Here is a 12,352-nt window from a genome sequence, read left to right as displayed (position 1 = left end):
CGCTTTATGTTTCATAGTCGCTTTTGCGCTCTTTTCCAGTTCACTGATGGATTCTTCTGTGTGTCTAGTACGCTCTTCACCCCATCCTGTGAACTCTAAGTTTTGGAGCGCGTGTCTTTTGTCTCTGGCAGCCCCTTTTGGCTTTGACAGCGCTTCACTGCCCTGGCTGCGCCCATGCCTGCCTCTGAGCCCTCAGGCGTGTTTCCAGCATCAATAAGTGTCCTCAGGTTCCTTGTCTGCTGACACATCGTCACTGTCATTCCTGGTGCCTTCTGGTGACTGATTTTTCTCCTGGTTATGGGCCACATTTTCCTGTATCTTCACATGCCCTGTGATTTTCCTCCTGGGTGCTGCATGCTATGGTCTTCCTTGGAAGGGCGTAGAGGTTTGTGTAAACAGGCAGTTAAGTCCTGTGGGTGCGCTTGGTCTGTCTGACGCTTGTGTTTAGGCTTTTTAGGGCGAGTCTAAAGTGGCTTTTACTGTAGGCTGGTTTGGTGCCCCCACTGAAGCCTAACACATGCCGGGGCTCCTTTGAAGGTTAGGTGTTTAGCAAGAACTAACGGGGGGACTCGGAAACCTCGCAATCCTGGGCGGGTTCTGGGAGCAGCTCAGCCTGCAGCTCCTAGCAGTTCTCTGACCCATGGGGTTCTGCCTGTGCACACACAACTCAGAATTCAGCAACGGACTCAAGGGGTCTCCTGTGACACGTCTGGAGCTCCTTCTCTGCTGGCTCTTTTCCTCTGGCACCGCAAATCCCAGACACCCTGGCCCTCCCTAATTCTAATCTCTGTCTCTCCATTCAGTGAAACAGCCATAACCTACCTGGGTTCCCCTTCCTTGGGCTGAAGTTTGTAAAGTGCCCCCTGGCAGGTAGCTGGGCAATCGTAGGACACTCCGTGTGGATTTCTTGTCCATCTGGAATCAGTCTTGTGGTGATTGTGGCCCAACTGTTAAGAGCTGTTGTGCATACATTTCACCTAGTTTTCTACTAATATGTGGCAGGAGACGTCTGTTCCCAGGTACTCCATCTGGACAGATACAGAATTCTTGTAATACATATATTTCTCTAATTGTAGGTTATGATCTGTGAAATTCAGAACAAAACCCAGGTTGTGACACTTCCTTGCACAAAGAACTTCAGTGATTTCCCATTACCTACAGGATAAAAACTGCCCTCACACCCCAGAAAGCATGGGTTCTCCCCACCACCCTGTCCCTGGTGTAGCCAATACCCGGTGCAGGTGGGCACGTGGAAACGGCCAGTGAATGAGCCAGCACCTTATTCCGGAACCATCCTGTGAGCTCTGATGGCCATCCCATTCTTAGTATGCTGGTAGACTTCAGCATCCAGGTGGAAAAGTCACCAGTAGCCGGGCCGTAGTCGTCTGTGCTGGAGTTGAGCTCTGCCTCCTGATTGGCAGACACCCCAGCTCCCCAGCGCTGGTTCCTGAAGCACACCCAGTTCTGTCCGGGAACCAGTGCAGGGAACTCTGTGGGCCCGGGGACGTGCCCTTCCTCTGATTGGAGGGAATTTGGAGGACCTGGCTTGTCCAGCACCACACAGAGAAACACCAGCAGCAGGGGGCATGTCGTTAAGTGAATTCCCTTGGGATAGGAGAGGCAGTGGGGGACGCTGGTGGCGGCCATGGTACCTCTGGAGCGCGGCGTGGGCAGCGCTGTCCTAGGTTTGCAGGTGCTTCACACGCTTTCATTCATACAGCCCTCACTACTGCCAGGCGCTCCGGTGGGCAGGTAGATGGCCTTGACGTTGGATAGAGGGGCGGGGAGCCTGATGTATCTGGCAGCGGCCCACGGGCTTGTGCACCGCAGGGCGTGCTGGTGTTATCACTGCAGTTTGCTCATGGAGATGTCTGTGTGTGGCTCCTGCGGCCCAGGGGTCCCGGGGGCCAGGAGCCTGTAGCCCAGGGCCCCCCTGCTTCTGCGCAGCTCAGGCTCAGGCCGGTCCATGCTCAGCCTGTTCCTGCCCCTGGAAGCAAATCTGAGACCACCCTCGTCTGGTCCCATGGTGCTGAAAAGCTTCCATGTGAGTGTCTCAGTGACGGCCGCATCGGACAGCCCTGGCCAGAGCGGCTGTTTCCCCAGCTTCAAAGGCAGCCCTTGGAGTTAGTTCACCTTAATCGAGCCCCGATCCTGCCGCCGGCGATGATCTGTCTTTAAGAACTCACTGTGGAGAAGGGGCTGGAATCTAGGGAGAAAGCGGTCCCAGGTGGGTTTTGGCCCGGCTCCCTGCCTGTGTCCTGCTGGTGGCCAGAGGGACAGGCGGGGAGCCGGGCCTGTGCCACGTGCCATCGTGCCCTCGCCCGTCCTGCCACTGATGGGCACGTCATCTTCACTCTCCCACAGGGCACATGTGACAGCACAGACGCATGTGTCCCCGTCCCACCTGATACATGGGTGAGCTTGGAACACACACCGGACCAACACAGGGCATCCCTCATTGAGGACACACCCCACTGTTTTCTAATGACAAGTCCCAGAACTCGGTCTTGGCCAATTTGAATATGTAAAATGTAGATAACAAATCCAGAAAGAAATGTAGTAACAAATGTCTACACAGAATACTTATTTATTTCATTATACAAAGGTACATTTTACATCAAATTATATTAATTTAGAAAGGCTTCTATTCTCCCATTTCCTGATACTGCTTTATTCAAGCACTTTAGATGTGTTTTTGTTATAGCTGTCTTCAAGTAATGAAAACTTTTTATTGAACAACTTACACATCAGCAATGTGTAACACCTGTGTTACCAGACGTCCCAAAGCCCCCCACCCCCAGCCGTCAGCTCCTGCCCCACAGAGCTGACCCCAGCCTGAATGCTGACGCCATCTGTAAGTCTTGCCTGTTTTTGAACTTAAGAAAAGGATTCATACAATGCCTGCTGTTCAGTGTCCGCTTGCCCCGTCTAACACTGGGTCTGTGCGCTTGCCCCCGTCGTGCACCAGTCACTGTGCCCTGTCATGGCCACGTGCTACCCCTTCATGAAATACGTCACTGTTTACTCATCCCTTCCGCCATTTGGACATTGAGTTGGTTTTGACTTGGTGGTGACGTACGGCGCCGCTGTCACGGGGCTGTGGCACCAGCACACGTTTCTGTGGTGATAGGGCTGCTCGTGTGTTTGCGTGTCAGCCTTTAGTACATACTGCCCGTTTTCCTTTTTTTTAAACATTTTTTTTATTAGTTTCAGGTGCACAAAACAATGTACTGATTAGACATTTATCATTTATATCTCTCACACAGTGAATACTGCCAGTTTTCCAAAACAGTTTTCCAGCATATGCACCCCACAGTGCGTATGCAAATTTGGGCGCTGCGTGTCTTCTCAGCACTTGACACTGCGTTTTCCTTTTAGCCAGTGACAAGGTGTCGGGGCGCTGGGTGTGGTTTTAGCTCGCACATCCCTGACGACTAGTGAACTGAGCCCCTTTGCATGTTTTCAGCCATTCAAATATCTGCTTTTGTGAAGTTCCTTGCAAGGTTTTTGCTCATTTTTCTCTCAGATCATCTGCCTTTCCTTATTGATTTGTAGAAATTTTTAAAAATATATTCCAGAAATGATTCTTATGTTGCATTTGTGTAAGCAGGTGAGGCCCCTGCTGCTTGCCTGTTCATTCTTAGTGGTGTCTTTTGATGAGCAGAACTTCTGAATATCATCCAATTTATCATTTTTTCCTTCTTGTAATGCCTTTTTCTGACCTCTTAGAGCAGGCGTTGTCCTTCCCATGCCCATGAAGGTAAAACCATTATGTTTTGTCTTTCCCCTTGAAATCTCTGGTCTTCTGGAACTGATGTTTTGTATATGATGTGACTTAGGGGACAAGATTCATTTTCCCCATGTGAGATCCGGTTGACCCAGCTCCGCTTATTGAAAAGTAGATCCTCTCCCCACTAAATTGAAGCAGCACCTTTATCAGGTAATCATATATTCGCGGGTCTGTGCTGGCCTCTGTATTCTGTTCCACTGGTCTCTCTGTATGTCATTGGATCAGCGCTTCGTGTCGTAATTCCTGCCGCTCTGTCGAGTCTCAGCTCTGTGTCTTCAGGGTGCTTCGTCTGTCCCCAGCCCTCTCACACGTTAGAGCCAGTTGTGAGGCCCCAGCCATTTTGCAGAGTCTTTTGGCGTCTGTCTGAGGTGGCTGAGCGCGCTGTGCGAGCTGTGTGATGCTTGCACGGAAAGAGGCCCACAAGCCATAGTCAGCCGCTGGCCGTAGGTCAGCTGGTTTTAAAACCGTCTTGTACGTTCCTGACCTTCGTTATGGAGCCTTGTCTTGCTCACTAAAAATCTCGAGCTCATTCCATAATGATAAATACTAAACCTGGCGTGGCTTATGTGCCTTTTGAAAAAAACATTTCTTTTAGATACTGACCTCTGTAAGTATCTAAAACAAGCATTAGTTGAGATTTTTTTCAGGCACATGTGTCACCCTCAGATAGACTCCGTTGTTCAGCAGAGGGTGAGAGAAACCTGTGACATACAAGACCTGACGAGGGCTTGCATCTGAGGTGGCTTGTCACATCGGAGAGAAGCAGGTGGGAAGGCCATGGGTGCCTCTGGGGGACGGTGGCCGACGAGTGGGCTTTGGGGCCTGTTGTGGGGCGAGTGTGCAGCAGGCCTAATCCAGTCAGAGGCAGCATGGCCGAGCAAAGCTGGGACCTGAAAGCTGAGATGGACTGAACCCTCTTATAAGTTTGGGGAGACAGGAGGAACGGGGAAAAGCGGGAAGGAGCAGCCAGCAAGAGCGGGAGCCCTGAGGGAGAATGTTTGTCCGTGAGCAAAGCGTAGAGTCAGGTGAGAGAGGGCACAAGCTGACCTTAGGTTTTCACGTGGGGACCTGGGGGGTGGCGGGGTGATCATGCCATTTGCAGGGATGGGCAGGAGTTGGGTGGGGAGAAACAGATAACGGGGCGATCACGAGAGTTCTGCTTTGGACCTGCGGTGTCTGAGATGCTTTGTTCAGTTTCTACGTAAGTGGAGATGTCGTGTCGACAGTTGGATAAATGACTATAGAATGCACAAAAGTGGTGGGGCCTAGGAGCATAAATTTGGGATTTATCAACTTGTCAGTGGAATTTGAATTTGAACTTGAATAAGAGATCATGCAGAAAAAGGTGAGTCTCAAACCTCTGAGGTAAGTGGGAAACTGGAAGACTGTTGGACACAGAGATATGAGAGGCAACAGGACATGTAAGAAGTGAGAGCATGGACTCTGGAGCCATACTGTCTAGGTTTAATTCCAACTCTGCTACCAGCTGTAAGCCTCAATTCTCTCTTCTGCAAAATGGGTCCTAGGATGCATCCTATAGAGTTGTTGTGAGAACTCAATGCGTTAATATATGTGATGCACTTAGAGCAACACCGGGCACATAATGAAGCGCCATAAAAATCGTAGCTGCCAGTATTAGATGCCTTGTTTCCATTGCTTTCTAACCTGATTACCGCTGGAAGTGCCTAAAGGGACTGGGATAGAAAGAGACTGGGACAGATCCGAAGATGGTGATGAGGTCAGTGGGGGAGGAGGAGCACCAGAGGACACAAACTGTCCATTTAAATGGTTAAAGATCCAGTTTCAAAACAGAACAACACAGGAAGATTGAAAATAATAAAGTAAGATATAACAGGCAGATACTAAGAAAAAAGAAACTGGTAAGGCAATATTAACATCAGAGAAAATAATTCAAAGTGAAAAATGTAAGAACAACAAAGAGAGTAGTGTGCACCAAAAATAAGCATCACATTTATAAATCAAAATTAGATGGAACTACAATAAAGTTGACAAGTACACTTAGGGGGAGACTGTAATATACCGTTTTCAGAAACTGAGAGACCAAGCTGATAAGCAAAATAGTAAGATTACAGAGTATTTGAATGATAAATGGAAACATTAAATCTAGCAGATACATATGTAGAACTTTACACCCAATAGAGAATACACTTTTTTCTAAAGATGCATGGAATATTCCCCAGAATTGACTATATCCCGTGCCAGAAATGCAGTAGCTACAAATTTAAAAAATATTTATAGCATACAGATCACATCGACTAGCAACAATGTAATAAAATAGAAATCAATTGCAAAAAGACAACAAAAAATAATTCATACTTTTGAAAGTTTAAAACTGTACTTTTAAATAATCCATGGGTCAAGGAGAAAGTTAAGATGGAAATTATAATACAGTTTAGAACTGTTTAACAATTGTAGTGCTACAGATTAATACCAGTGGGATATAGCCATAGTGGTTTTCAGAGAAAAATGTGTAGCATTAAGTGTATATATTATAAAAAAGAAAAGTTGGGAAAATATGGGAAATAAGCTTTGAACACAAGGAGGTGGGGAAAACCAGCAACATAAATGCAAAGTAAGATTAGAGCAGTAATAAGGATAACCTAACAAAACGGAAAACAAAACAAAATGTACAGCTGATTAATAAAACTGAAAGATAAGTCTTTGGCAAGTATGATCAAGAAAAGGACAGAAAACACAAAGAAAACATCAATAATGAAACGGGTCCTAATAAATAAAGTTGTAAGAAAATTGTATGAATAACTTTACACTAATACATGTGATTACCAGATCAATTAGACAACTTTTAGGAAAATATAAGCGATCAAAGTTGGCCTAAGAAGAAAAAGACATTTTGGTTAGCTAAATCAGCAAAGGCAAAAATGACTTTGAAGTCAAAGATTTATCCCCCAAAAAGGCACTGTGCCAAAACCAATTTATAGGTGAGTATATTAGTCAGCTCAGGTTAAGTAATGTTACAATAACAAATAACTCCAAAAATTAGTGGCTTACAAAAGCAAATATGTCTTTCTTACTTACACTACATGCCTACTGCCATTTGGCTTAGAGTTTTCATTCCAGGAGTCAGGCTGTTGGAGTAACTCCTCACGGGATGCTGGGTCTTGTGGCAGAACCAGGCAGTGGCTCCCCCTGAAGTGGCACATGTTATGCTCTCTCACACTCTGGCCAAAGCACATCACAAGGCCAAGTCTGACATCAGTGCCGAGATCATGGATAATCCTCCCACAATGAGGGGCAGCAAACACTGGAACGTAACGTGGTCTTCCACACAGGGTGTAGAAGATGGGAAGCTACCCAACTCATTTTGCAAGGCTAGCTTACCCTTGATACCAAAACTGGACAAGGATGGCACAAAATTAAGTTATTGGCCAATTTAACTTATGAACAAATATGGAAACTTCTTAGATACAATGTTAGTAAATTGAATCCAGCAGTGTTGTTGTTGTTGTTGTTTTTAAAGCTGCATCCTTATGAAGTGAGATTTACTGGAAGAATTCAAGAATAGTTCCACATCAGGGCATTTTCCATTCAAGTCACCACTCATTCATTCAAGAATTATTTTTCGAGCTCCTACTTCTAAAATTGTTCTGGACTCTGGACATTGGCGAACAAAACCAAGGCCCTGACTTCATGGAGCTCACGTTTTGGTGGTGAAACACCACAGGCACGTGGACAGGTCGTGTTATGTTAGTAGGTTACAGGAGTAAAAAACCTTAACGATTATCACAACAGAGGCTAAAGGAGCGTCTGATAAAATTATATGCCCTCTCTGTTGTTTAAAACTTACACTTAATAGTTAAGCTTCAGGAGCATTCATTCCCATTGGAGCCAGGAATAAGGCAAGGATGTTCTCTATCTCAGCAACTATTGAACATTGTATTGGCGATTCTGGCCAACACTATAAGACAAGGAAAATAAATAAATTTAAAAACTTGTAAAGGAAGAAACCAAATAATCATTATTCTTGAATGATATTGTTCTCTAACTAGAGAACCCAAAGCATGTCAATCACATGGCCAGTCCTCTTAGAACTAATAGAGTTCAGAAAGATAAAAATTAGTAGCTTTCCTAAACAATACACATTGTTTCTATGGGGATATAGGTATATATGTTAGTAAAAGCCTTAAAAAATATTTGAAAGAATCAACACCAAATTAATAAGATGGGTTTTCTCTGGGGTAGGGAAGATAGGACCAGGATTTTAGATAATGATCAATAAGAAATTTTAGATTTATGTGTAATATTTTAAAGAAGGAAATATTCATGAATTGTGCATTAAAACTGCAAAATATATGTAATTTGAAGTTATATGCCTTTCAGACTTTCATCTCAGTAACTTGTATGTGGGAGACATGACCCATTATTCATTCAGTATTATTGCCGCCTACCATGTGCCTGGTACTGTTTGTCACACAGCATTCCTATGACGCCAGTACACAGCTCCTACCACAGTTTTACAGAAAGGTGAAGTGACTTGTGTGTTACTTGGTAAGGAGCAGAGTGTCACAGTGTCCCTGTGACATCATTACAGCTCCTCCCGCAGTGTTACAGAAGGGTGAGGACATTGCCCAGCTAGGAAGGGTGGGGCTCTGATTCGCCCGGCAGTGTGACTCTGGAACCTCCCCGTGAACCACCACACCTGTGCCAGGCACACTGGCCTGGAGACTCTGGCACCGAGGACAGAGTTTGCCACATAGTAGACCTGCAACACATCTGTTGAAAAAGTGAGGGGGGTGCCCATTTACCTCTTACTCAGATGGCCCCAGCCAGTTTTAGGAAGAAAACAGAGGAATGTTGGCTTCTTTGTGTGGTGGAGCCCTGGTCATCTGCTTATTCCATAGAAGAGTCAGGCTTGACAGATCCCCAAGGCAAGGTGGGCACTCCAGCCTTTAGCTCCACCCACTGGAGATGTAGACCATAGTAACAGGCCCCGCCTACTGGAGACATACACACCAATGGATAAGGGGCATGTCTCTGGGAGCCCTGCCCATCAAAGCCTGCTCCTGCAGGAGGAGCAGGTGAGCTGCCAGCCTTCCCTGGACCAGGGAGGCGGCCAAGGGCCCCTAGGGACCAGGAATCAGCATGGTGAGCATGGTGCTAGTTTTTAAAACCCAGTTTTGGACAAATGACGTTTTAAATTTGATTGTTTTATTTGGAAGTCATGTAAAAGGTACAAATATTACATTGTGTTTACTTTTACAGCTAACATATCTTCCTTAAAATTATGTGAAATCGTTACTGTTGCAGAAAACCCAGGCTTATGGTGGCCATAGCTAAAAACTTACAGTCTACACCTGACATGTACGAGGTGTGATCAAATAATATGGGGAATGTTTAAAAACATTTATTAAAGTAGAAGACCCATTGCCATTAACTCCCCTGAAAATACTCCCCCTAGCTTCAAACACACTTATTCCATTGTTTTTGCCACTTTCTGAAGTAGTTATGGAAGTCCTCTTTCGTGAGTGTCTTTAGTTACGCTGTTGTGGCTGCCTCAATGTTCTGAGTCATTTTGACTTTGGGGAAGAGCCAGAAGTTGCACGGTGCCAGATCCGGCAAATAAGGTGGATGAGAACACATCGTAATGTTTTTATTTGACAGAAATTGCCATACCAGACGCGTTGTGTGACATGGGGCATTGTCATGATGGAGGATGATTTACGGCACACTTTAAAACACACCTTCTCTCAACCGTAGCTCACACCCAACTGACGGCACTGAACAAGTTGAAACTTGTCACACACTTTGTTACTAAGGTTCCACGTGCTGCTTCCCGTATTGAAGGTCCCTGCCTTTCCATTGGATGGCACTCGGCAGCAGCATTCACCGTATTTTGTGATCACAGCAGGTAGGCTCCATGTCACACATCGCGTCTGGTATGGCAACTTCTGTCAAAAAAAAACATTACGGTTTGTCCTCATCCACCTTATTCACCAGAGCTGGCACTGTGAGACTTCTGGCTCTTTCCCAAAGTCAAAATGATTCAAGACATCGAGGCAGCCACGACAGCACAACTAAAGACACCCATGAAAGAGGACTTCCAGAACTGCCTCAGAAAGTGGCAAGAACGATGGGATAAGTGTGTTCCAAGCAAGGGGGAGTATTTTGAGGGGGATTAATGGCAATAATAAATGTTTTTAAATTTAAACATTCACACTATTGTTTGATCACACCTCATACAGTAGGTGTTTTCCTTTGTCACTGTATTACTTCTTCCTGCTCTCAGGAGGGGCCTCTCAGTCCATTTCCGATGAAGGGGGTGACTTTCCCACGCATCCTTTATGATTTTGTACCCTGATCCTTTCCCTTGCCAGAGCACTGGCCCTCCAGCCCCGTGTCAGCGCAGGCCGGGGGCTCACAGCTGGACCTTGTTTCCCTGGTGGGGCCCTTCCCTGACTGAGTGTAGCACCCATTTGAGTCTTACTTGTGGAGCCCGCATTTGGGGCCTGAGGCTTCTGTGTAGGCAGTGTCCTCTAGGCAGGGACAGGCCACAGCTGCATTTCATGTGTGGCCCTGGGCACAAGAACAAAAGAATGTCTTCACAAAGCATTCGTATTTTATTTGTTGAGATGAAATACATTAATTCCATAAAGAAATTACTTAGTAAGTGAATAATGTAATTCTTTTTATTGAAATTTGCATAATATATGAATTTGATTAGGGTTAATCTTTGAAAAATGCCCGGTGTCCCTATTTGGTGAGTTCTGGAGGCTCCCTGTGGTCAGATGCCACCTTTAGTTGACCAGCCACTTGTGGTCAGAGTTGATAGCTCTGAGCCTAGAATCCTGAAAATTCAGTGTGACAAGTGACAAAATTCACACGTCTCCACTCATCCCCACACTTCCCACACTGACCCTTTTTGGTTACTGTACCGCCCACTCCTGTGGCCTCGTGAGCTCTCCCAGCATTTCACCCCCATCTGCTTGGCATTTCACTTTCCAAAAGCACTCATGTCATTTCAGACACAGAAAGTTTGTTTGGCTCTGCTAGGCCAGACTTTCCTGGTACTCACTTCAGGAAAGGCTTGAATTTAGCTTTCTCCCGTTTGGGCCCACATTTCCTCTGGCCTGGAAGTCCAGGACGTGCACTGTCCATCAGGCCTCCAGTGGGAGCGTGAGGCGTTTTACCTCCTCTCCAGGGCTATGAAATCTGGCTGCGAGGCCAGACTGGTGTAGCTCATGGAGCAGTGTGTGCTGGGCACCTGGCCGCGGAAGGACGGCTCAGTGCGGTCATTGCTCATCGCAGGCCGGTCGTGGGAGGTCTTTAGACCTTGACAACGTCATCTGTAAAAGGGCCTGATTGAATCAGATCAATAGTTTCTAGACTCCATTCTGAGGAGGTGCTGTGAGGTTCTAATGATCAGTAGGGCTCCATAATTTGTCATCGAGAGGAGCTGGGCCGGCCTGCGGGGGCTGTGCCGGGTAAAGCAGAATGGGGCCTGAGGTCTGGCATCTGTCCTTGTCGGAGTCCAGGCGGGGACTCGGGCCCCAGGATGGTCGCTTTGGCTCTGGGTGGCGTGATGTGATAGATGGCATGGCCATGGGGTCTTTGTGCCTTGGTTTTCTCATTAGGGGACAAAGGAACATTTGCAGGGCTTAGGGCAAGAAGGAAGAAATGCTGGGATCTTTAAAGAGGCATAACGACTAGATGACCTGAAGTGGATCCCAGACTCGGGAAAGAGCTAGAAAGGACATTAGTGCTGCCATTGGAGTATGGACTGTGTGACTCCCCGATTTTGACAGCTGTACTGTGGTTATGAGAGTGTCCTTGTCACTGGGAAATGCACACTGAAGTATTTAGGGGTGAAAAGGGAAGCCGTCTCCAGCTTCATCTCAGAGAGTGTGCGTATGTGTGTGTGTGTGAGTGTGTATGTCTCAGAAGAAAGAATGGGAGGAAGGGAGTGAGGGGAGACAGACAGGCTGATGTAGCAAACGGCGGGAAAATGTCAGGTGTTTGGCGGCTGGGTAAAGGGGCATGGAAGTTCCTTTCACTAGTCTTGTGAACTTTCTGCAAGTTTGAAGTTATATCAAAATAAAAAGTCGCCCCAAATGGATGGCACATAAAAAGGGGCAGTTCTAGGAAATGGATTATTAATAAAAAAACACAACAATATAAAAGGGGGGGCAATTTTAGTGCAAGTGAAGGAGTGTTCCCACGGCATCGGCTATGCTAACAGCTCTGCCTTTCTGAGCACCGACCGGCCAGGTGTGGTTCTAGTGACAGTCACATCTGGACTGTTTGGCCCTCTCCACAACCCTGGGGGCCCCTGTGCAGCCCCGGCAGAGGCAGAGCCGGGCTGGCCCAGAAGGGTGGAGCCTGTCGGTCTGCTCCTCCCACGCTCTGCTCTGCGGCTTTGCTTGCCTGGGGGGTGGTCCTGGGCTCTCCCTGTTGTGATGTACTGCAGAAAATTGAGGTCAGAAAGGACATGGACAGGAAGGTAGGACCAATCGAAGTTCCCTTTTCAAACCCTTTTCCAGAACTGTCTTCTTGGAAAATGTTGAGATTGCGGTAACACCTTTTTCG

General features: G+C 46.7%; 1 protein-coding gene across 10 annotated transcripts in view; it reads left to right on the top strand.

Moving 5' to 3' along the window:
- Positions 1-12,352, top strand: part of RGS12 (regulator of G protein signaling 12) — a 125,738-nt gene that overhangs the window by 83,345 nt on the left and 30,041 nt on the right. The gene's annotated exons all lie outside the window — the stretch shown is intronic.

This window comes from Rhinolophus ferrumequinum, chromosome 5 (genome assembly GCF_004115265.2).
Source record: "Rhinolophus ferrumequinum isolate MPI-CBG mRhiFer1 chromosome 5, mRhiFer1_v1.p, whole genome shotgun sequence".
NCBI classification, from domain to species: Eukaryota; Metazoa; Chordata; class Mammalia; order Chiroptera; family Rhinolophidae; genus Rhinolophus; species Rhinolophus ferrumequinum.
Note: the sequence above shows the minus strand (reverse complement) of the source record. Positions and strands in the feature narration are given on the sequence as shown.